Source organism: Castor canadensis, chromosome 3 (assembly GCF_047511655.1).
Source record: "Castor canadensis chromosome 3, mCasCan1.hap1v2, whole genome shotgun sequence".
NCBI classification, from domain to species: Eukaryota; Metazoa; Chordata; class Mammalia; order Rodentia; family Castoridae; genus Castor; species Castor canadensis.
In genome coordinates, this window is record NC_133388.1 from 9,134,888 (window position 1) to 9,160,650 (window position 25,763).

General features: G+C 47.9%; 1 long non-coding RNA gene across 9 annotated transcripts; it reads right to left on the reverse strand.

Annotated features, from left to right (window-relative positions):
* Positions 1–7: 7 nt before the first annotated feature.
* LOC141421474 (uncharacterized) lies at positions 8–23,875 on the reverse strand. Of its 9 annotated transcripts, none has more exons than XR_012446016.1 (6): positions 14,567–23,875; positions 10,489–14,474; positions 5,549–10,241; positions 5,291–5,457; positions 5,011–5,198; positions 8–4,602 (listed from the first exon to the last, which is right to left on the reverse strand). It is a non-coding gene; the product is annotated as an uncharacterized lncRNA (long non-coding RNA). The 9 variants fall into 9 exon arrangements; XR_012446014.1 differs by having other exon boundaries at positions 5,011–5,457; positions 14,567–20,226; positions 20,355–23,874; XR_012446015.1 differs by having other exon boundaries at positions 5,011–5,457; positions 14,567–15,699; positions 15,928–23,874.
* Positions 23,876–25,763: the final 1,888 nt, after the last annotated feature.

The following is a 25,763-nucleotide window of genomic DNA, read 5'->3' on the forward strand; positions in this document are numbered from 1 at the left end:
CCATGTAATACTCATCATAAATAAAATGAACACACCATGGACAACCGCCATTCGAGTACCTGACCAGGGTGTTCGCTTCGGTGCATCACAGACAGCAGGCCTAAGGATGGAGGAGGCAGCGAGGATCAGGAAGCTGGTGACACATGCTCTGTGGCCTGGGGTCACTTTCAGTCCCTTGCTTGTAATTAGCACTACTCCCCAGAAGCCATTCAGGGAGCATGCACTACAATGAAGAGGTTTACTGAGCCCATCTGTGGTACATCCCAAGGGAACAGCAAGAAGGCCCCTCATCATACACACAGTGACTGTACAGGGGACAAGCCAGCAACATGAAGAAGCAATAAGCCTGGTGACATCACATGGCAGGCAGGCAGGCACACAAGCATGGCAGCCTTGGGAAGAGGTGCATACTCACAGCTTCACCCTCCATTCAGCTCCTGAACTTGGCATGGCCCCAGGGTGCTTTTAGAGCCATATTTGATACTTTAAAAATGGTCAACTGTGGATGATTCATCAAAAAATAAAGTGAATCAAGAACCACAGAGGAGCTCTGCTATTAAGAAAAGTCCTCCTTCACCCCAAAGTAGGCAACATCTCAGGAATCCTCCCAAAGACAGAGGACAGGTCACACCCAGGATGAGGACTGAGGCATACATGACCTCAGGACAGCATGCGCTCTGCTGGGTCAGCTGTGGTTAATGGTCCCTTCGCTTACCCTGGAGAGGAGTCAACACCAAGGTCCCGCCCTGAAGTGAGACTCTGCTCCAGAAACTTCTCCAAGGCGGGATTTGGTACTGAAAAATAGGTCAACCGTGTATGATTCGTCACAAATAAAGCGAAGGCAACACGGATAACCTATCTTCAAGTACCGCACGTGAACACTGGACCAGGTGTCAACGGCTCTTCTCCAAAGTTGGCTTCTTCCAGGAAGTCCCCCTGAGAACAGAGTGAACATGAGGATTAGTGGACTGACTGCAAGATGGCCAAGGGCATAGCCAAAAGCATATGCCCTGTGTTCAAGCATTTCGTCCTGGACTCTGCAGCAGTTCAGATCTCAATGCCACTGCCAAAGTTGGCCAGTGTCTAAGGAGTACTTCCGGGGGGGGTGGGGATGATGGCAGAAAGGTCAAGTGCACAGAAATTCATAATGTCAGTCATAGCAGAGAATAGTCCCTCATTTCATATTAGCATCAAAGTCAACAGCAAGAATCCTTTACTTACACAGGTCTTGTGTCCAGGAAGCCCTCCAAAGCTGGAGTCTGTCACAAAGAAAAGTACTATGCAATATTATGATCTTAAAGAAAATAAAGCACTGACTGGAAACTCTCTTATGCTACAGCCTGGCACCGACTCTGTGGACAGATCTTCCAGGATATCTTCCTGAAGACAGATTATATGCTTAGAATTCATGGTCCAGCAGACACAATGAGCAATAAATAAACAAATCTTCCCTTGTTAACAGTAAATTCACATACCTGCCAAATGGGGAGTCCATGTCCATCCAGGAAGTGGGCATTGCAATAAGGCGGAAGGGGGATGTCTGGTTGTGACTATGCATAGACCAATGCACAGTGCAAATGATGACAAAGACACCTGCAGATATTGATGGCTGCATGAGACCAGATTATAGCCTACAGAATGTAATAAACAAAGTAGATCCTTTAACCCAAGAAAAGACCAATACATAGAATAGAGAAGTAATAGTAACCATAGAAGAAAACCTTCTTGAAATGAAGGAACAAGAAAATCTCATATGATTCAGAAAAAAATGATAGAGAAAAATGTGACTGAGTTATATCCTGGTAAAGGCACCGCTATTCAAGACTAAAAAACTGTCAGGACATATAAGCAGGAAAAAATAATTCCTATGTCCAGGGGTAAAGCAGGAACTCCCCTTGGGCTTGTCCAAAGCAATGTTTTAATGCCAGAAAGCATGTTGAGTAGAGTCTACAAAGTTCAGAGGGAATGAGACCCAAGAATATGGCCCCAAGTTAACCCATTCTTCAGTTTGAAGGCTTTAGTCTCTCCCCACAAATGTAGAAGTGGATAAAATTCAACGACAACTCCAATCAATTGATAAACACATGTACAACTGAAAGGAATAAAGAAAGTCAAACCCCCAGGTATTAATGAAGAGAGAATTTAATTCAGTTAAATTCTGAATTCAACCTGCCCCCATGGGACTTAAGGAAGGCCACGCAATGGCTGAAAGCTCCCAGGGTCTGTAGTCATAAGGTCTAAGAATAAGCAAGAACGGGAGCTGGCTGGGGTGTGCCTCAGTGATAAGAGTTTTTGGCCCAGTGTGTGTGAGGCCCTGGGCTCCATCCCCAGCACCCCAGAAGCAAACATCAAACAAAATAAGACAAAAACAAGCCAGGAGATGTGAACTTGGACCTGGAACAGAAAGGAAAACAGAAAACTCGGTAATGGCCTAGAGAAATGATACGAGTTCCTTTCTACCTGGGGGTTAGGTAGCATGAGGTCCCTTGTGAGCTATCAAAGGATAGCAAGGATGTGGTGAGGGTTTATACTGTCCATACGATTATATATCCATCAGGTGTGGGAGTCCTTGAGCCAAAAAACTGTGTAGGAAAACTTGTCGCAGCTGGAGAAATCCTTGAGGTGCCAGATGGAACCAAACACAAACCCTATGTGGCATCTCATACATAGGGAACAGAACAAAGCACCTTAACCCTCAACTGATGATAACCACACAATGAAATAAATACCATCCCTAAAGAGTTAACGAGCTCAATGAAGAAAGAACTGTACCCCCTAAAACTGAGAGAAATTATACAGAGAGTACCTGGAAAGTAACTGAAGAGATTCAAAGATCTTGAAATCATAAGGGCTGAGCAGAACAGTATGAAAACAATAGGCAAATGAGAAAAGCTGTAAAGGCAATAGTCAGACATTCCCAGAGAGGAAGATCTCACAGAATACAGTAGCCTAAAGTCTCACCAGGGCTTGGAGGTTAGCTTAGTGGTGGATCACTTGCCTATCATGCATGAGGCCAATCCCCAGCACTGCAAAACAAACAAATGCCACTAGATAACACAGTCCAGGTAAATAAGGGCTAAGTGGAGAAGCCAAAAAGAGTGAGTGAAATATCTAATGAAGAGAACAGTGGAGAAGCACCTACATATTTATGAGAAAAAAAATTAAAAGTAGGCTGAGGATTTTATACCTAGCTAAGTAGTCCCTCATGCATAAATGAGAGAAATTCTCATGTGTCCAAGATCTCTAAGGTAGTGTCTCTGAGCCATTCTTGAAGAAACAATGATAAAATTCATTCTATTGAGATGAGTGAATATAAATTAAGAGTCAGTAAGAAAAGCCTCACTTTGAAGAAAACAAAAGCAAGGACAAGTAGCCAAAAATGAATCTGTTTACATATAGGACTATGATTGAACAAATGTTTACAATGGAAAAAAGAAAAAGCAGGAGATGGGACGGGATGTAGGAGAATGCTGGTTCCTTATACCTTTCAGATCTAGGAATGAAATCGAAACAGTTCAAACCACACTAGTCCCAGCCACTTAATACCTTACACAATCATTTTTCTTAATTTTTTAGGGATCTATTCAGGGCTTAAACTTCCTCTGTTAAAGCAAGAAAAAAACCTTTCAATTATTCCCATATATTGTAGCTGTTCTCTATGTTAAATTCAAGTAAAATTACACTTAATATTTTTAAAAATGATTGAGTACAAGGTGTTCTCACATTGGTAAAATATTTTTTTCTCTCTTCATCTACCATCTTTTCTATGTTCATATATGTTCAGGCAGATGTTTGAAATTCTTAAAGTCCTTGATGGTTATTTATGAGTATGTAGATAATTGGATAATTTTTCTTTTCAAATTTTCCCATATTGCTTGAATTTTTATTATAAACACAGGCCATTTTTATAAATATGGCAGTAAGATTAGGATAACCATTATTTTTTAAAAGAAACATAAGAAATGGAAAATAAAATTGTCCTCTGACCTCAAATTTTGTATGGCTCCCAGGCCAACAGACATGACAAATCATCTACCCCTCAATGCTGAATGTCATATCCCTTCCCTGAATTTGCCAACATGTCTAAGAAGTCCTGACCCCAAGACAAGATTTAATGGGAAAAGAAAAAGGATCTTTCCTTCCCCTTCCCCCTCCCCCTCCTCCTACTTCTTCTATTTTTTAAAAGACAAAAATCCAGAAGCATCATGGCCACACCATACCCTAAGCCAGTGAGGGTCTTAAGTTTCCATCACAGGCTTCTTTACAACAGCCAGCAACACCTTCCATGAGCGGCCTGGATGAGCAAAAGACAGTGATAGCATCTATCCACTAGTTCTAGAGTCAACCACATGTTCAAGGACGCTGGCATGGAACCAACAGGATTGTGGCTTTCCCCAAATTAGCATCAGGAAGGTCCAAGGAGACACCTGGTGAGGTGTGATATTGAAAAGAGGTTGTGTACTGGGCATCATTAAATAATGCAAACTCACCACAGACAACCTTCCTCCAGGTACCAGGAAGTGGGTGGGACTGCTCACAGCATTCCTGCATCTTCCACATAGCTGGGCAGCTTGAGAATGGCCTCTGAGAGTGGACTGGACCCTGAGAATAAGTGAATCATGTGACTCAATTCCCAATCAGACCCAAGCTCTCCAGCCAACCCCTGGTTCACCAGCCCAAGATTAGTATGCACACAGCTGGCCATGCAGCAATACTTAGCAATGCAAAGAGCAGCACACACAAAGCAAACCACCCATTTGCAAAAGCAGTCTGCCCCCTGCCTCCTTGGTGAACTGGGCTCCCTTTAAAAGAGTTTCCTACAGGGCTGGGGGAAGGGTGCTGTGGATTAGTAAACCAAGGGCCTACTCTTTCTCATACCCTGAAGTAATAAAAGATGGCAGTGCCCCCAGGAAGTCATCTAAGAGTCAGTTTGGACTCTAGGGTCAATGGATCAGTAACATGCATCCCAAGGAAAGCATTTGTCACAGGCTCAGCCATCCAGAAACCCACCTTAGAAACAGCACTGGCTGAGGAAGCCCTCTGAGGCAGAATTTGACACTAAAAGAGAGGAGAGCCATGTATGACTCGCTTTGATGAATCGAATTCATCACGGCCAGCCTCTCTCCAAGTACCACAGGTGAACACTCGTGAGAAATGCATTGCCTCTCTTGCAATGGTGGGTGCCCCTCTCGGAAGTCCTGTTAGGAATGGGTGGGATATCGTTGGGTAGTGGGCCGAGCCGAGTGACATACACCCACATTAAGTGCATGCTCACCCGAGGCACACTTACCTGAAGGGGGTGCTGTTGGCATTCGACCTACTTAGTCCTCCAGACAAGAGGGGGAGCCATTCCAGAGCTGACATGAAGTGAGCACATTATGGTAAGGTCCTATGGTGGAGTGACAGTGCAATTTTTTAGGCTGATTCTCAAAGCTGGCATCACCTCCATGGGTTCTCCTATAGAGATAGGATGATGGGAGTTAGAGGACCAGCTCAGTTATCTAATAAGTAAGGCATATGCTTCGTGAAGAATGATTCAGTCACACACCCAGGAGAGTTGCTGACCCACTTCAGGTCCCTCATGGGAAGTCAACATCATGTCCACATCTGAAGTCAACGTTTCAAGGAGGCTGTGATAGTGATGGAGTTGCTACCAAGGATGACTCACTGCATTTTAGGTAAACACACACCCCCAAGACCATGGTTCATCCTGATCCACTGAGCAGTCACAGCCAGCAAGTCCATTGACATTTCCCCCAAGTTGGCAGGATCCAGAGAGTCTTCTTGGGGTGGAATTGATGCTGAGGGTTGGTGACTAGGTGGCCCACAGGGTGAATAGAGTGCATGCCCCTCTGGTCAACCAGTCACACACCCTGGATGGTGCTGGCACCAACATCTCTTCTGGAAGTTGGCCTCTTTTCAAAGTCTTGTAAGGTGATGGCTGCCTCCCCAAGGTTGGCATGGCCCACTAGGAGGCCTACCGATGGATCGGATGCTCAGGTTATCAGACCAGGTGACTTACAGCTAGGTCAAGCACACTGTCCACGGCCAACCATCCATTCTTGGTTTCTCTACACGGTTGACACAGATTGTCTTTCTTGAAGTTGCTATCGTGTACAGGAAGTCCTTAGAGGTAGCATTTGGTACTGAAAAAAGTGTTGTCCGTGAATGATTCGTCATAAGTAAAGCGAATCCACCACGAACAACTTCTCTTCAAGTACCACAGAAAAGCAGAGACAAGACAGACAAGGGGACCCCCTCCACTTCTCCAAGGGCTATGGCCTCCAACCACCAACCTGTGGGCAGATTGGAAACTGAGCATTAGTGAAGTGGTGGACATGGGTCCTGAGAACACACTGAAATGGGTTGGGGATATCCACTCACCTCCCCTGCAGTGATGCTGACACACACAGTCCCCCTTCCTTTGAGTTGAAATGGGGTTTCTGAGTCCTCACAGACAAGGTTTAGAAATGAGAAGATGGAGGCCACTTGTCCCACAGGTCAACAGTCCTCCGCAGGTGTAAGGGTTTGTAAACAGGGCCCTGGACTTCTCAAACAGAACACATGTTGCAGCACCAGCCGTGCTCCTGTAGGGCCCACTGGACTGGGGCAGTCCTGGAGAAATCCTCCTTACTGACACTGCAGTATAGACTGGTCAGCCAGGCCATGAGGGTCTTCAGGTGGATTTTAAGAAGTGTCACTGAGCATATAGTGGTCCCAGGAGACCCCCACTCCCTCCCATCTCCACTGCTCTACCACTCATCTCACCCTCAGAACCACCCAAGGAAGCAAGTCTAAGAAGGACACTATCAAAAATGGCTCACCCACCTTCTCTCAAACAACCTCAGGCTATTAGGGCCAGGTCCATTTTGCAGGTTCTGGTGGATTCACCACTGCACACTGGTCACTCCTCAGAACCTGATCCTGGCCCCAAAAGCTCAAGTAAGAACCCATCTCCCACCCTCCATGTCCCACGTGCCCCAACTATTCCATAAGGCATGTGCCACTGGTAGAGCCCTCATGCTTTCACTTCTCCAATGGCTCCATCTTCCGCCCCAATCTGAGGACATAGCCCCCTCCATGGACTGTTTTTCTTCTCTTTTCTTTCCCTACAGGGTTGCAGGGCTAGACAACATCCAACCTCCTGTTTTCCTTCTCATAATGACCTACATGTTGACATGCTATCCTCCCCACCAGCTCTCTAGCCCCAGGGTTATTGCCTAAGCTTGGATCTTGACCACACTGGTAAGAACACCCTCTGCATAACCATTGACTCAGTAATATTGCACCTTCAGAACCTCTGGCCCTTCCCTTTACCACCTGCTCACTCCTGACACTGGCAGGGTTTATCTGGTCCATTCACACATCTACTAGCTCCACCTCTGGACAACCCACATTCTCCATGTCTCCCACCTCCACCATCGCTCCCATCCTGGCACAAGCCTCCATCAGCTCTCCCAAGATCTGAACAACAGACCCAGCTGGACTCTCTATCACTGCTCTTGTGGTCAATGATCCTCTCCATGTAGACCATACATGGCTCCCTGTTCACACCCTTCCCATAGGCTCCCTCAGAAAAAAATATAAAGTCCCCTAAGAGTTTCTGAGATGGCCAGGGAGTTGGTGATACTCTATGAGCCTTGTTGCTTCTTCTTATTAGAGATATCAGAGGGTTTTTCCATAGGCCATGCCTTTCTGAAATGTTCCAACACAGATCTCTATCTGGTTCACCTCTATTTTGTGCCTATTCCCCATCATCAGAGAGAATATTCCGGAACCCACATTGAACACAAATGTCTACCATCTTTTCTGGCACCTTATTCTGCTTTTCTTCCTCCATAAAATTTGACAATGAAAAAAAAATCATGCATCATAGCTCATGTTTCACTGTCCATTTGTCCCCCCAGAACGTCCAAGCCACACGAGCTTCACCTTGCTCAGTGCATTAGGCTGAACACTATCTATCTAGAATACAGTCTGTGTTCAATCATGTGCACAGTAACTAAATCATCCCTGTTGGTTGATTGATTCAGGGACCATGTAGTTAATAATAACAAGGGAATCTGATTTTTAAAAGAGAGAGAGAAACAGCCCTATCAAAAAGCATCGTGGGTAGGCAAATGTCCTTTATCAAAAGCAATTATGACAACAGGCTGGACACAACTCTCTTGAGGGTGAGTAAGCAGTGGGATGCCACAAAAACAAAGCTTAGATGCTGTGTAACTAACTGCACACACGCATGCAGCAAGGCATGGTAGATGCCACATCTCCCCAGGGTTAGCACTGCTACCAGAACATTCTCCTAGGCAGGATTTGTCACTCACAGAATCCTCCTGGAGCAAAAGCAATAAGGATGACCAATTAAGTGCCAGTCAACAGCATGCCCGGGGGAGCACCACCACGTCTGCACACTGGTATGTCTCCAGTGACTCACAGGGTAAGGGTCACTTAGACCATGAGGTAGCACATGTGCTATGGGATTCTCACTGCCCAGCCTCCCATAATGGCTTGGTGCAGAGGCCAACACCCCCGGAAAACCACAGCTTTCCTTGGGAATTAGATTGCAGTGTAGTAGGTGCCATGCATCATGAAGGAAGCATGTGTAGTGTGAGTTACTGTTCAGACACATACCTTGGTTGGGGTCTGAGACCAAGACCTCCTCCCTGAAGGTGGTACACCATTCAGGAAAGCCCCAGAGCAGCATTTGACACTGACTGAATATTTCTGCAGGAAATAATAAAGCAGATGAAACAGGGCTAACAACTCAAGTACAGAAGGTGAGCGGTGGTGAGCCCTATCTTCTGTTGTGAGCCAGGGACTGTCAGCACACTAGCATTCAGGTAGCCCCGGCCCATGAACATTGCAATGGTGCTATGGAAGGGCTCCTCCCTAAAGCTCTCCACCCTCTACGCATTTCCCCATGACACCAGAAGGAGGTCACCTATGTGTTATCTATCAAGGACTTCATGAGAGAGCCCTGATGGTCCCTCACCAAGCCCTGCAAGGTAAGCAACACTGGCAAGAATATCAGCATTTCCCCACCAAAGCTTGGGCACTTCTACGACTTCTTCTTCGGGTGGAGCAGAGGACACATTCATCAACATAGCACATGCATACCCAAGGTCCACTCTGCCTACACACGCCTTGGGCAAAGGATGGTGGTTTCCTTGCTGTGAAGTCCGTGCCCCTCACAGGCATCCCTCCTGAACTGGTTCCTTCTAAGGTCTTGATCACGCTGGGCTTTGCACATAAAACACTGGTATCCAGAGAGCAGGCAGTAGGGCACTGTGGCAACTCTAGGGTGTCACCCTAGGAGAGCATCATGAAGGTGGTAGGGCTCAAAGAACACAATCTTCCACTAAACTGGAGGTCTGCCCTCTCTTCCCCAGCTGGGCACTGCATGCAGGAAGCCATGTGAAGTGACATCGCAGAGCCAATGAGGGACTGGTTACATGGTTTCCACCAGGAAGGGGAGATGGGACTCCAGTTCCTTCCAGGGCCAAGTGGCAGAGCAGGAGACACCAGTGGGGCAGTGGTGATGGCTCACAGACATCCAACTGAGGAGGTGGAAGTGACTTTAGTGAGGAAGAGGGAACAGAGTCTAAGTCAGCCTGCCTTTTACAAACCTTAGGAGGGCGAGGCCTGCATCCTGGGAGACCTTCTGAGTTGGACTTGACCCTCAAAAACAGATTGGCTTCAGGGGTCTTTGTGGAGGAAGTGACCAGTCCTTGAGCATCCCAGTGGGGCAGAAAACCCTGTCCTTTAAAGGACTAGGTTCAGATGGCCAGTACTAAGGAGGGCTTCAGCTCTGGGGTCAGCCCACCCACTGCCCAGGTTCACACACACTGAAAAGGGGGCAGGGTGCAACTCCATGCAAATCAGAAAAACACATCAAGTTCACTGCAAACAAACAGGACCAAGTTCACTGCAAACAGGGCTCCTCCCCCGACCAGTCTCACATTCAGGAAGCATCCCTGACAAGGCTCATGGCTCACACAAAGCACACACCCTCACGTCTCTTGTGCGGGAGACCCTCCGAGGCAGAGTTTGATATTCAAAAAGAGGTTAACCATGTATTATTCATGATGAATAAGCGAACATAACACGGATAACCTCTCCTCAAATATCCTTGAATAGATCTGACAGGAAAACCATGGCCTCTTGCCCACTGTTGTCTTTGCCTCTAAAGATTCTTCATAGGATGAGCTGAGTCCCCAGTCAGCAAGGTGCATGCCCACAGCCTGTAAGGAAAGTACACGTGCATCAGACATCCATTGCTACAACATGGTTCCACAGTCGACGTATGGCCCTGACACCAAAGCCCAAACCAACCCTGCACTTAGAACCATGCTTAGAAAGGTGTTAAGGTGGGGGGGGGTGCTCAATTAAAAAGAAAGCCTCCCTTGAGCATTCCTGAGAGATGGGATTGGACGTGAAGTTAGCAGAAGAATATGTGTCATAGCTGAGCAAAGGCATTATGGGTAATACCTGTTCTGATAAAGTAGGGGTCATTGATCCCAGCAAACTGGATAGCTCCTGCAGACATGGCCTCAGTTCCAGGAATTCCTCCTTCATTCTGACTGGAAATGGAAGGTTACAAAATCAGAAGACCCAAGTCATCAATAATGTGTAAGTTTCTGAAGGCCCAGCGCCTGGCAAGTCTTGCAATGGGTAGACACTGGTGGCCCCTCCCTGGAGCAGGCCTGTGTCTGAGAAGCCCTTCAAGGTATGATTTGCTTTTACAGAAGAGTACTCTTATGACATTTGTGCAGAAAAGGGACCTGTCACAGACAACCACGCTCATACACCAAAGAGCAGCAGGTTGGCTCCAGGACGCTGTCCCATGATGGATGGCAGAGGGAATGTGGGGAGACAGGAGGCACGCATCACAAATAAAGCACATCATCTCCAGCCCCAAACTGCTATAAGTGTTGTCCACAGACCAGCAGCATTAGCATCACTTGAGAACTTGCTAAAAATGCAGAATCTTGGTCCCTGAATCAGAATCTGCTTTTTAACAAGAGCCCTAGGTGATGAGGATCTTAGCAGCGTTTTAAGAGTTTGAGAGACACTACTCTAGCCAACAATCATACACACACAACACAACCCTCCCCCAGATGCCGTCGACCACCATGTCTTATTCCAGGTGAGAGTCGCTCTATGGTAAAGTCAGTACCAAAAAAGGCATAGGCTATGCTGTGTACACCAAGAATAAGCCATATAAATACACAATGGCTAACTGCTCAGAAGTCACAAAAAAGGAGGATAGAAAAGGCTTTCATTAATGTTTGTATCCCCTATAGGAAGTTGTCCATATTCAAAATGGATGCCAAGGATTGTGGGTACTGGACCTAGAAGCCCCTGGTCCACCCTCTATCTGCCTGGAGGGATGCTTGACCCCAGCATCTCCCCAAGGAATTCCTCTCAGCTAAGAGTTAATAACAAGAAGAGAGAGCTAGATGAACAAGTGTCAATATCTTCCAAACCCTCAAATATTGTGACCACCTCAAAGCTGGCATAGTCTAAGAAAATCACACAGGGTTGGGGGAGGCATTCTGGGATCACTGAATTAGTTATCACAAATCATTAGTAAAGTCACACTCCGTGGTGGGGCAGGCACTAATGTCCTCTCACTGAAGTCAGCATTATACTTCTGAAGCAAATTTGGATACTAAAACAATGGTTGTCCGATATTAATCATTGTAAGTATAAAGACCACACTACAGACAGCCATTCTTTAAGTACCAAAGAACCACGCCATCAAGCCCCGGCATCTTCTCAAAGTCAGGATCTCCTCCAGAATGTTCTTCTCAGGTGTTCCAGACCCCAAGGATTAGCAGGTCAGCTTCACACACTGAGAGTCAAGCACATGCTTGGGGGCCTGCCACACTCTCAGGCAGGAGGTGGTGGCCTGACCCTGATGGCTCATCCCTGAAGTTGGCTTCATATCCAAGAGACAGAATTTGATAAGCCACTGTGTCACCCAAAAGACATGCCCATGGCTAATGCAGATTGGTATCAGCACCAAGGAAGGAGACCCTAGTCCTTCACTAAGTTGGGCCCCACTTCCAGGGTCCACACACCAGCCACATGCTCTTTGCCCATGCCAAAGCAGGGCTGACGCATGCATCCTTCACACAACTTGTCATGGCATCCAGGAAGTCTGCCGAGGCAGGATTTGATACTCAAAAAGAAATTGTCCTTGTATGATTCGTCCTAAATAAAGCAAACACACAAAGGATAATTTCTCCTCAAGTATGAAACAGCAACACGGACAGGAACACCAGCCCCTGCAGGCCTCGGTCTCAGTACTGGATGGTGACTGCTATTCCTCATACCAGGTCTCACACGCACACACACGTGCACACAGACATGCATACAGACACGTGCACACACATGTGCATGCATAAGGCATGCACAACAGATGGTCTCTCTAAGCACCAGGGAGACCATGGAACCCACTCCACACTCAGCATGGCAGCCTCACTCGAGTTCTATTGAGGGTGTTAGTGGCTGAGGTCAAGAATCTAGGGACTGCCTCTCCTGACCGGAACAAGTGTTCTTGGTGTGCCTGGTGACACAGGCCTACTGACCCCACTGCACTGGGCATCTCGCTCCAGAAACCATTGAGGGAGTGGTTTAGCTACTGAGCATCAAGAGGTTAGGTGCCCCCATAAATGCCGCACAAACTCAGGGCTTCGTGATTCCTTCACGTACCTGATGGAGACTTCTGTGTCTTGACATTGTGCCAAAACTCCAAGGAAAGAGTTTAATAACACCACCGCCACCACCAGTAATAAGATTTCATAGCACACAAGAGTCATGGCTACTACCTAGGAAGTTCTGAGCAACGGGCTCTGTTCTACGCCTTGTACAAGTCTGAATTCACTCAGCCCCAGCAGCCTACGAGACAGATTTGATCCCCTTGTGACACGAGACAACGGGCACAACACGATGACATTCTTGCCCAAGGCTGTGCGTTAGGAAAAGTCAGAGGCAGGATCCAAATACAGGAAAGCGGGCTCCAGAGTCTGCGCTCTTGATACTGAAAAAGTGGATGACCCTGTACGATTCGACATGAGCAAAGCGAAGAGGACAGGGATAGCCACTCTTCAAGTACCAAAGGTCGGCACCGAAAAGAAAGCCACCGCCTTGGGTGGACTGGGGATGTCTTCCAGGTGGGGTCCTGGGGATGAATTAGATGCTGAGTGTTAGTGGACCAGGTCACACACACCAAGCAGAACGTGCACACAACAGGATCATACAACCACTGTCCACAGTAGCACTGACCTAGCTATCAGCCCAGGCTGGGGACTGCCCACCTTGGAAGCAGGGGCCCAGACCACACACACAGTGCATGCTTTGGGACCCACCCACATGGAACAAGGAGAAGGGATATTCCCAAGGGCTTCACTAAAGTCACGTGTGCCCATGAAGCCATCTCAGCAAAGTAGTGGGCCAGGAGCAATTTGCCACACATGAAATGGACACTCACAATCATGCACACACATACCGCATCCTTGCTGACGTTGGACCGGATCCAAGACAAGGTTTGATACTCACAGAGAGCTTGCCCTTGTATATTCCATGTCAAGAAACCGAATATACAAAGGGCAACCTCGCTTTAAGTACCAAACAAAAGCATTGGGCAGGGTCCGTGCTACCATTCACAGGGCCGACCTCGTCTCCTGGGACTCATCCTGGGGAGGGATGGGGGGTGCAGAATCAGCAGACCAGGTGGCAAACACCACCTGCCAGGTGTGTGTCACTGGTCAGCTCTTCCATCCCAGGGAGTCCGGAGAGGGGCAGACACCAAGGCCCCTGCACATGGCTATCATTTGTAGCTCTCTACAGAGGAGGACTTATTGCTGAAAAAGGAGATCACTCTATGGGCCTCCCTGGAGACACTGAGCTCAGCCTCTTGCCTTCTGCAGAAAGACTGGGGGTGGGACCACCATCTCTTCTTAGCATGGCACTTCCTCCAGGAAGCCTTCCTAATAATGTCTTGTACACTAAGGACAGGAGACCCAGCAAATTACCATGGCAGATAAAACTAAGGCCCTATGATTTCCTATCTCCCACAGAAGCACTGCTATCAGTGACTCCCCTGGGGGTCAAATCAACCCTCCCAGAGGCTGGCATCATACCCATAAACCCAGGAAAGGAGAAAGCAGACACTGAACAGGAGCCTACCTCCATATGCTACTTTTGTGAAGGACAAAGTAGCCCTTTTAGGGCCTCTCCCCGAGGGAGGAGCAGGCAATGACTGCTACAGGTGAGAAGTGACTCATGGACAGGTGAGGTCCTCACCTGTTGTCAACAGGACCGGGGCTGTGAAGATGCACCCTCCTCACATAGATTCAAGTCCAAAGACCCCCAGGCAGGCAGGGCAGTGTCATGGCGCAAGACGGTCTCCACAAACACAGGACCAGAGCACCGGACATCAAGAAGCTCCCCTCCTTCAGGCCGTCATCCTGGGGGTGAACGGAATGCTGGCGGTCAGAGGACCATGGCACAGACACTGAGACAGAAGTGGGTACCCTCTGACCTTCCAACATCCACGTACCTGGTCCCACAGACTGCTGGCTTCCTGTGTGGGACACAGTTCCAGACAGGGCTTGAATCACAAATGACAAGTATAAGGCGCTGTTACAGATTCATCTCCGGGACTGTAAGCTAAAAAGAGGAGTGCTGATGAGAAAACCTTAGCCTCTTCCCAAAGAGGGACACCACCTCCAGGACACCCTCCCAGGGTTGTTGGATCAGGCCTAAAGCCATGATAAACAAAGATGGTCATCTGTGACCTATAGTCACATGGTCCAACATCACAGTTTCCCAGTCTCCCTTCTAAGTTTGATGCTGTGAGCAGGGAGCCTCCAGAGAGGCCATGTTCACATGCCTTTGAGAAAAGACATGTCCATGTGCATTGGTCCTTTACAAAGCAAGCTGCCATTATGCTCAGTGCAGGTAGCAGCATCCACAGAAGACCCCTCCGCTCCCCAGCATGGCATGGCCCCCAGGGCACTCTCAAGAGAAAGAACCTAGCACAAAAAGTGCAGGGAGGACCGGGTACCAGCAGCTCGGCCCAAACCCACATTCAAGACCAGGAATCAGGACCTACCTGAGAGGGGTGACATCACATTGGTGGCCTGTCCTGAGGATGGAGCTGGGCCCGAGTACTTCCCAGACAGACCTTGATATGCAAATAAGAGTCTCCCCTGTATATTCGCCATCAATAAATTGAACATGCAAGGGGTATCCTCTCTTCAAGTACCAAAGAGCAGGTGAGTAGCGGGCGAAGACCATGCTACGTGTTTGCCAGAGTGGACGTCTCCACCTGCAGCCTGGGACCAAGGGACAAGCCTTATTTGATTGGCCCAGGAGCCCAGTCCTGCATCCTCCACTCTGGGACTCAACCATAAAGCATATCACATCGAAGCCACCCTGTGGGAAACTGACCTCTAAAAAGGGCAGGCCTGGGTCTTTCCATATGTGAAATCAACAAGCACTGATGAGTCCACTTCTGGATCACCATGCTACCGGCAGGATAGCAGCATCACCGTTCTCCTAAGGGATGCTCACAGAGGGCTCAGATCAGCAAATTGGAGACAACAACTCCCAGGAAGAAGGCAGCCGTGGTCCTTCCCAGACTTCAGTGCTGAGACCCAGGTCCCTCCTCCAAGGCTGGCTTCAAAGCACCTAGAAGTGATTGGATCCAAGAATGTGTCACTCGGACCTACTCCAAACAAACAGAAAGCAGCCACACCCTCAGACTCCAGGGATAACTAAGTCAGGATGACCACAACATCTGTGCAAGGTGCTTAGGTACATCTACACTTGACAATATCCCCAAAGACTGGCTGGTGGAGTCAGGTGACAGTCTCACTGAACAAGGACAGGCTTAGCAAATCCCACCCAATCGCTTACCTTTAGAATGGCACCAACATCAACATCCTTTGCACAAGGTCAACACCCTTCAAGGTCAGAGACCCTAGGGCAGTCATCCTAGTGACTAGCACCATCCACTCATCACTGGTTCCATGGTCAGCCATCCACACATGTGTCTAGAAGTGTGAGAAGGGAGCCTCCAGAGATGGCTTGTAACTGAGAAAAGGCAGGTCCATGGGCCACTGGTCCTTTAAAAAGCAAGCTGCCATTATACTCAGTGCAGGTAGCAGCATCCACAGAAGGCCCCTTCCCTCCCCTTCCCAGCATGGCACAGCCCCCAGGGCACTCTCAAGAGAAAGAACCTGGCAGAGGGTGCAGGGAAGACTGGGCACTAGCAGCTACCAAACCCACATACAAGACCAGGAATCAGGACCTACCTGAGAGGGGTGACATCACATTGGTGGCCTGTCCTGAGGATGGAGCTGGGCCCGAGTGCTTCCCAGACAGAGTTTGATACGCAAATAAGAGTCTCCCCCTGTATATTCGCCATCAATAAAGTGAACATACAAGGGGTATCCTCTCTTCAAGTACCAAAGAGCAGGTGAGTAGCGGGCGAAGACCATGCTGCATGTTCGCCAGAGTGGACGTCTCCACCTGTGGCCTGGGACCAAGGGCAGGGCGGGTGACAAGCCTCGTCTGATTGGTCTAGGAGCCCAGCCCTGCACCCTGCATGCCGGGACATGACCCTGAAGTTGACTTTCCTTCCCTGCATTACTCCAGAACAGGCAAAAGACAGAGCAATGCTACACAATTTGACATAAAGTGAATGGAACATTGCTGACACCCCCTTAATGGATGGGAGAAAAAAACACAGTCTGTGCAAAAAGCCATTGCCTCCAGGAAGTTCTTCCCATGGATATGAACTAACTGGGGTTAGAACTCACAGTCACATCCACCATCCAAGTAAAAAGCAAACCAACACTCCATGACCAACCACCCATTCGCAAATTGTGTAGCAGCGCTAAAGTGTCCTTCTCCCGAGGCTAGTATTGCGTTCAAAAAGCCATGAGAGCCAAAGCTACTACTCGAAAGCTTTTGTCTGGTAGAAGAGTCCCTCCCCACATAAGGAAAAAGAAATTCCTAGCAGCAGCAACTCCTTCTAACTAAATGGTATTCAGTAATGATGCCAAGACACTTACAAAAAGAGAGGACACCAGTGGAGTGAGTCTCACTGGTCCCAATGTCAAGTTCTGTGGCCACCTCCTGGTTGTGCACCAACCCCCTTCCCATCCCATAAATGGACAGTAGATTTAAAAGTCTCTCCAAGGATGGGCTGGCTATGGAGGCTGGGGAGAGCAAAAGGCCACATCTAAATGAAGCATTGGCTTGCAAATGAGGCTCACTGACCACGGCCTTCTCCCCAAGCTCCTATCTCCCCTGGAAACACCAGCCAGAGCAACTGCCCTGTAGATGGTGTCATCACCTGAGGCAGGCCTACTAAATGAAGTACTATTTTATAGACAGAACTGCAGCTCTACAAAGTCTCCAAAGTCAATGTCTCTAGAAAGTTCTTGGAAAGATATATGGGATCAGAAGATTCAGAGGACCAGATCACAAGCAGAAAGAAAGAAGCCCCTGCTGGTGATGGTGAGCCATGCATTTTGCATACCCTTGAGCAGTCCTGGCCTCCAACACAGGTCCCCGAAGTCAGCTTTGTTTCCAAGGACCTTCCCAGGCAGGGTTTGCTCCTCGAAGAGAGCTTGCCCTTGCATATTCATCGCGAGTAAAGCAAACACACAAAGGATAACCTCTCTTCAAGTAGCAAACGATAGGTACCACTGGAGGAAGAGCCACTTTTATGGTGACTGTTGGCAGCAGTTCCAGGAGTGAACCTAAGACAAACAAATTGGATATGCAGTTACTTAGGATCCAGGCCAGCATGGGGTATAAGCCTTCTCTCTGGGTTTCCTAGAGGGCTATCACTCCCCCCACATCCCCCTCTGAAACTGACAGCCCACCCAGGTATCCTCTAGCTGGTGGGAACTGGTTACAGGAAAGGCATCCAAAACATGAACATTCAGACAACAAGCCTTGTTCAGGGTCAATAAAGTGATACTAAGCATAGAGCCTCATCACAACACATTGTGCGCTGTGGGCAAGAAAGGGACTGGCATGTAAACACATGGCCTGTGTAACACAAAGCACAAAGCTCTCTCTGTCCATTCCTGTACCCAGGAGGGGTGCAGATGACATCCTTTCTTCTGTGGCGACTTCACATCCTCCGAGGTTTCCAAAGCAGCATTTGATACTGAAAACGTGGATTTTCCTCTATGATTAATCGTAAATAATGTACTCATAGAAGGAGAATCTACCTTTTAAATACCAAAGAAGATTCCGTCCAGGAAACCGCGAACCTGTACTTGAGTTGTTAAAAATGAAAGTCCCACTGGGCAGGGCAGGCTGCCCCAGAAAAGTGGCTGTGACAGACCCATAATACATCTTCACCAAGGTGGGCTCGCAAGACCATGGTGGGACTCATCCCGTCAATGAGCACACAATATAGGATCCACCATCTTTCACATACCCTGGTCCTACAGTCTCTTCCAGAAATAGTTCCAAGCAGCATTTGATACTGAAAACATGGATTTTCCTCTATGATTATCCAGGAATCACGTAAACATAGAAGGAATATCCACCTTTTAAATACCAAAGAAGGATTGCGTTCTGGATAGGACAAATCTGTGCATAGTTCATAAAAAACAAAACAAAAACAACAACAACAACAACAACAAAAAATGGATGCAAGACAGCAAAAGCATTGTTCTCAGTCCCAGGCGTCCCTGTGGTGATGCAGCACAGGCTCTCAGCCAGGCTGGATGGAAGGACAGGGGCTCCTAAAGGTGATGGTCGGCAGACATATGGCACAAGTGAAGCACATGCTCTGCGGCCCACCATCTTTCTACCTCCCCGGGAGGGCTGAGCCCAGCCTCGTCTCCTGCTGGGTGGATGTTCCCAAGTTGCGTTTGATACTGAAAATGTGGATTTTCCTCTATGATTAACTATCAAACACGTAACCATAGAAAGAAAATCTACCTTTTAAATACCAGAGAAGGCTTAATCCTGGAACACATGACCTAGGTAGGCACAGTCCGCCTGAAGCAAAAGTGACTCTGGATAGAGACTGTGACAAGCCCCCAGCCTCAGTGATAAGCTCACCAGAGGGGCTCCTCATGAGGGGTGGGTGGTCCACAGACATATGGCATGAATCAGGCACATGCTCTGGGGGCCACCGTCTGTCCACTTGCCCTGGGGAGTGGGGCAACTTTACTATCTCTTCCCTCATGGTAGTTTCAGTCCCTCAGGTGGTTTCCAAGAAGCATTTGATACTGAAAACGTGGAATTTCCTCTATGTTTAACCACAAATAACATAAACATAGAAGGAATATCCACCTTTTAAATACCAAAGAAGGATTTAGTCCTGGACAGCATGAGCTTAGGCACAATCCATCAGAAATGGAAGTGACACAGGACAGGTGCCCTTAGCACTGCCTCCTGGGGAGGGGGTGGTGATCCCAAGCCCTGTGGGACACACGTCCCAAAGACAAACCTCGCTAATGAAAGCACAGGTTTGGGAGTTCACCTTCCACTCTTTCCCTAGGTGGGGGAAGGAGGAGGATAACCGTCTCTCTTCCCAGTGTGGGGGCTATATTCAGAAATATTTTAAATCAACGTTAGATACCGAAAATGTGGGTTTTTCATCTATGATTAACCATAAATTCCGTAAGCATAGAAGGAACACCCACCTTTTGAATATCAGAAATTGAATGGCTCTGAAATACACCAGCCTCAACACAATTCATCAGCAATAACGATGTAAAGGCTGACAAGTGCATGAAGCGGGAGCTACAAGACCCCTCTTTGGAGGTCCAGATGACTGACTCATGGCTAGGCATACGATCTGGGGTCTACCTGGCTGTCACTCACCCTGGTGGGGTTACCCTAAGTCTCTCCTTGATGGAGAGTTCACAGCCAGGAATTTATCCAAAGCAGCACTGCATTCTGAAAAAGTGGATCCTTTAAAACTTCACCATGAACAAAGAAAGCAAAATAGGGATTCTGTCTTTATTTCAAAAACATCAGGGACTAAAACCTCGCATGGCTCTCAGAGCTAGTACCACCTCCATTCAGTCCTCCTAAGGCACTGATGACAAAGGTCCCATCAAAGTGTGCACTGGAGCTTCTGTCTGCACTCCTTGCAGGGCTGAAGACATCAAGGGACCTCCTGGAAAGTGAGGCTTGTGCTCAGAAGGCTCCCATAGGCACGGTCCAATCCACTGACTGTTAGGAGAGGCAAATAGATCACAGACAATAGCTATTCAGAAACAACTGAGTGACGGACACCACCACTGCACCACCAGCTTCCCCAACAATTAGTAAATTGTGGTGGATCAGATGCAGAGGCTTACCAAAATAGGTGCTGTGGACCTTGGCCAAACATGCCTCACAAAGGAAAAAGTGAAGCACCAAGAATCTCACATCCAGTCCCTATCTGCAAGGCTGCTGTCACTTCCAAAATGTCTTCCTAAAAACAAATTCAATACTGAGGACAAAGGAGCCAGGTGACATTCTTCATAATCAGAACATACGGTCTATGGCTGGCTCTCATTCCCAGTCTGCATAGGGGCACTGACATGAGTCCTAAAAGTGGACAACCACAGTCATTCATGAAGGTAGAGTCCAGAAGGCCTCCTAAAGAGGCAAGAGGGTTTACAAAGAGCCAGAGTCCCTCTCCTGCCATTGGAGCTGGTAGAGGAATCAAGCTTGATTTCCCCAAAGTCCCTAACCACAATTTGTCATCAATAAAGGTATACAAGGGACCTTATATACCAGTAGGACAGAGCTGCTGGAGCAGGCTGGCTTCCCTCCATGAAACCATGAAGCTCTGTCAAGAATAAACGAGACCTGGCTGGTTATGGGACCTCATGGTCTGGGTAATAAAGTCAATATTTGCTGTGACCAAGTATCATTCATAGACCTAGAAGTGGTTCTTGCAAACTTGGCCATGGGGAGATGAGTGTGCTATTGGTGAATAACTGCTGTTAGGTTTGGGTTTTTTTTGGGGGGTGGGGGTTGTACTAGGGGCATTAAATTCCAGGTCTTGCACTTGCTAGACAGGTGTTCTACCACTTGAGCCAGTATGACAGCCCAAGTTTTGGGTTTTTGCTTTTTGTTTTTATTTAATTGAAGTACAGACAGATAGAAAGATCCTGGTTAGATATGTACTCATGAACCAAGGGACTGTTCTTTAGGGGTCCTGGGAGCAGTGCCAACCTGCCCACTGCCTCCTCAAGGACATGGCATCACTCCAAGTGTTCTGCTGAGGCAGAAGTGCTAGCTCCACTACTAGGGGTTAGTTCTGCTCACTGGACCACCAGCTAAGGGTGTCACTGATATCTCAGTGGGCCCAGCATTTCAGACTACAGCTACCCTGCATGGGACCTGCCTGAGATCAGCCTCTCACTGGCTTTACCACTTCCCTCCCCAGCAATTCTAACTTGTCCAGGAATGGCTCACTCTGGCAGCTCTTCCTGATTGAGCCACTCACTTTCTCAGGAATCCTGAACCTTAAGAAGAGGAGTGTGGTCTCTGGAGAGCCCCTCCCTGCAGTAATGACAGGGTCCTGGCCTCTGGGGAGACTACAGAGGAGTCAGAGAGATGTCCTGGGGTTGAGAGTGCCCTTCCTCCACCAACTAGGTGAGAGAAGACATAGGGCACCTGAAGACTGTTGAAAGACTTTAGGATGGCCCTTTCTATCAGAAATCTGGAAATCATAACTCTCCCAAGCTAACAGGAATTTGGGCCTTGCTTTTTTTCCCCTTAAACTTAGTTTTAAAAATAAAATCACATCAAAATAAGTTGTATAATAAAGTACCCAAGTGCCTGCTATGTATTCATAAAAATTCCCATCTTCATCTTGTATTCGTCATTTTTATTTTTCAGTGCATATTTATGCCTTATCTATTATTTTAGATCTTTGGAAAGCCAGGGATTGCAGAGTATACACTTTAAGATTCTTCTCGAAAATCTGAAAACCATGCTAAACGTGTTTTTGTTCACATTTCTTTGTCAATTCATTAAAGAGAAATTGGTGTTACATAACCTAATTTTTAATGTATAGATTTACCTTAGGAAACAAGATTATATGGTAATTCATTCAATTAATTCTCAAATATCAAAGTAAAAAAATAAATAAATGAAAACACTTGCCATCTGGCTGACCATCTGCTCCCAGCCCCTGGTCAAGAGGCTGACACCCACATCCCGTTCCTGAACTTGACACCATGTACAGGAAGTCCTTCAAGGAAGCATTTCAAGCTAAAAAGAGGTCAACCTTTAATATATGCCACGAAATGAACACATCGTGGACAATGTCCCTTTGCACATCTCAGACCAGCTGCTGTGGTCCTACCCATTCCCTAGCTGCCAGGCCCATGTTCTGCAAAGCAGACAGTTGGTACACACAAAGAAGGTTACTATCAGGTACGGCCAGCTCCCTCAGGACCTGCTTTTGGTATACCTGGACTGGTACAGGCATCAGGGGTCTCCCCACAGGAGCAGCAGCGTTCAGAGCCTTCCAGGAAGGGAGACGAGGCTCCATTGTGAAAGAGAAGCTTCCTGGAAGGTTTCCTCAAGCTCTAAACAGAACCATCACTGGGTAATTGTTCATAACAACCCACAGATAACTCAGAACCAGATCCTTCCAGAGGGTTCAAAGGTTGAAGGTCCTTGTACTGGGTGGCACATGTCAACCAGAGGATGCATGGCATGCCCTCTGAACCCACAGTTGTGCCTTCCTAAAGTTACCACCCCTAGCTGGAAGGGCAAAACGGGCTACTGTGCCTGTCAAAGGTGTCTCCAGTCAGTGGTCACAAAGGGTTGCCGTGAAGGCCAGTGCTAAGTCGGTTCTGGACTTTGGTGATGGGATGTGACAATAATCAAGAAGAAGTGCACTCCAATTTTTTCATCATAAATAAAACAAGGAAACATGGATAACCTGTCTTTGAGTACCACGTGGAGCCTGGAGAGGGGTTCATGGCCTCTTGTCTCAGCTGTACAGCTCCAGGGGCTTGGCCTGAGGGAGGCAAACACTAAGAGGTAGTGGACAGGTTGGTAGTGGTTCTCATATACACTCACTCTGGGAAACACCCCCTCACTTACCTGAGAGAGATGCTGAGGCCACCAAGGTCCCCGTTCAAATAGCCTGGAGCTCTGGGGTAGACTTGATGCCAGAGGGGAGGCTGGCAGAGGAGCACTGGTTATAAAGAAAATGATTCACCGGGGAACACCTATCTTCGGGGCCTACAGACTGGACCTGCTCCCATAGCCAGCTCCAACACACACACACACACACACACACACACACACACACACACACACACACATGGATCACACCCTTTTGCCATGGTTGGTGTCCCCAGTCAATTCTTCTGTGGAAGTGGGTGACAACAACCCATCAGGTGACATGTCTTGGTTACAATAAACACAGCTGGCCACCATCCACTTACATCTCCATAAAAAAGCAGCAATGACTGTTGCTGTTACGTTTTATGATGTTTTTCAGCTGCCCTCCTCTGAACTTTTTTCCAGTGGCAGGGGGAAGGCCATAACAGAGGCAGAGCATGCTTCCCAGCCTCCCTTGCATCGGGGAGCTAGCGTGTAAATTAGGTTTTGCCCATTGTTCCTGCTCTGAGAGGCAGGTGTAGCCTGAAGATGGGTGGACACCAGTGTCCCTGAGCCCAGAACCCAGGAGTGGGGAGAAGGGGGTAAATCCTGGGGCAAGTCCTCCACGTACATACCAAGACAGGTAGTGACACCAAGGTCCCCTCCCCACAGTTCCATGGGGGTCAAGGAGTACTTCAAGATGAGATTTGATATCGAAAAAGAAGTGCACCATGTTTGTTTCGTCACATATACAGCGAAAATAACATGGGGCAACTTCTTCTCAGGTACCAGAGATGAACATGTGCTCCTCTCCGGCCATGCTCCTGGGTGCGAGGGACACTGAGGGGCAGTGCGTGGTGATGGGGCTGGGGCACACAGAAAGCTAAATGTGGGCCTATCAACCTTGACTTCAGTGGGCACAGCTTAGCCTGGAGGAGGCAGGTAGCACGGGGCGCCCCGGGGCGAGGCGGGTCCTGAGCAGAGGTGGACGGCGCAGTGCTCATCAGGCACAGAGCAATCCGGCCCAGACCCCCTCTACTTCAGGATCCCAGGAAGTCTTTGCGGGCACAGCTCAACGATGAGGGCCAAGGGCTTCCACAATGTCTCCTGCCACCCCTCTAAGAGCTCCTGGAGATTGTCCTAGACCCTGACGCCTCTACTCGAAATGAGAAAACAGGGACATGGAGCTAAGTGACAGAAACTCGGTGCATTAGCTCTGAGCCAACCATGCATTTGTGTGCCTCCCACACCTCCTCCTTGAGGTCTTCCTCATTCCTTAGAGGAACCGTTTGCTTCAATGCTGACAGTGGGTGACTTGCGACTTGAACAAAGACAGCAAACCCATCATGGAGAGCCAGAGAACAGCAGGGATGAGGAAATGACAGCAGCTTCCCCAAAGTCAGCATCACTGGTGGGAAGTCCTCGCAGGGGAGTAAGACCTTGATGGTGAGGATGAGGGGAAAGACTTGAGGTCCACCATCCTGCAGGTCCTCTGGAGAGGGGCCAATGGCCCTTACCTGGAAAGAAAACATATTCAGTATGCGTTAGTCATCACTGGTAAGTGATTCACTATGACAGTGAATTTAAAGTACAAAAGCTAGAAACCACAAAAAGTCACCTTTCACCAAGAACCTGTCTCACATAGGACAACAGGGATAGCCAGTTAAGAGGAACACACTGCTGAGGTTAGCCTGGCCCAAAAGACCAAAAATCATATGTTCTCCCTCATATGTGGACATTAGATCAAGGGCAAACACAACAAGGGGATTGGACTTTGAGCACATGATAAAAGCGAGAGCACACAAGGGAGGGGTGAACATAGGTAAGACACCCAAAAAACTAGCTAGCATTTGTTGCCCTTAATGCAGAGAAACTAAAGCAGATACCTTAAAAGCAACTGAGGCCAATAGGAAAAGGGGACCAGGAACTACAGAAAAGGTGAGATCAAAAAGAATTAACCTAGAAGGTAACACCCACGCACAGGAAATCGATGTGAGTCAACTCCCTGTATAGCTATCCTTATCTCAACCAGCAAAAACCCTTGGTCCTTCCTATTATTGCTTATACTCTCTCTACAACAAAATCAGAGATAAGGGCAGAATAGTTTCTGCTGGGTATTGAGGGGGTGGGGGGGAGAGAGAGGGGGCGGAGTGAGTGGTAAGGGAGGGGGTGGGGGCAGGGGGGAGAAATGACCCAAGCCTTGTATGCACATATGAATAATAAAAGAAAAAAAAAAGAGGAACACACTGCTGAAAGACGTTAATCACATGGACAATGGTGAGATAAAGTCCAACGCAAACTGGCTTAAACAATAAGTGGATGTATAAACTTACATAATTGAAAGGTACAAAGGCATGGCAAGCTTCAGGTAGGGTTTGATCCAGGTCCCAGATACCTAGCTGTGATCCTCTCTAGCTCTCCAATCTACCTGTCATGGTGCAGACCTCCCCTTTTTCGTCTGGACAGTCCCATGCACTCTCCTTTAAATGGCTGTGGGGCCTTCAAATCTCATGTTATCACACCCCATGACTAAAAAGGGAATAGTGCGGGGTCTATTTTGGCAGCTCTCATAGCAAAAAGAAATATTTCTTTTCCCAGAAGCCTCAGCAAACATCGCCTTGCAGCTCATTGGCCCAGTGGGATTAGAAACCCAT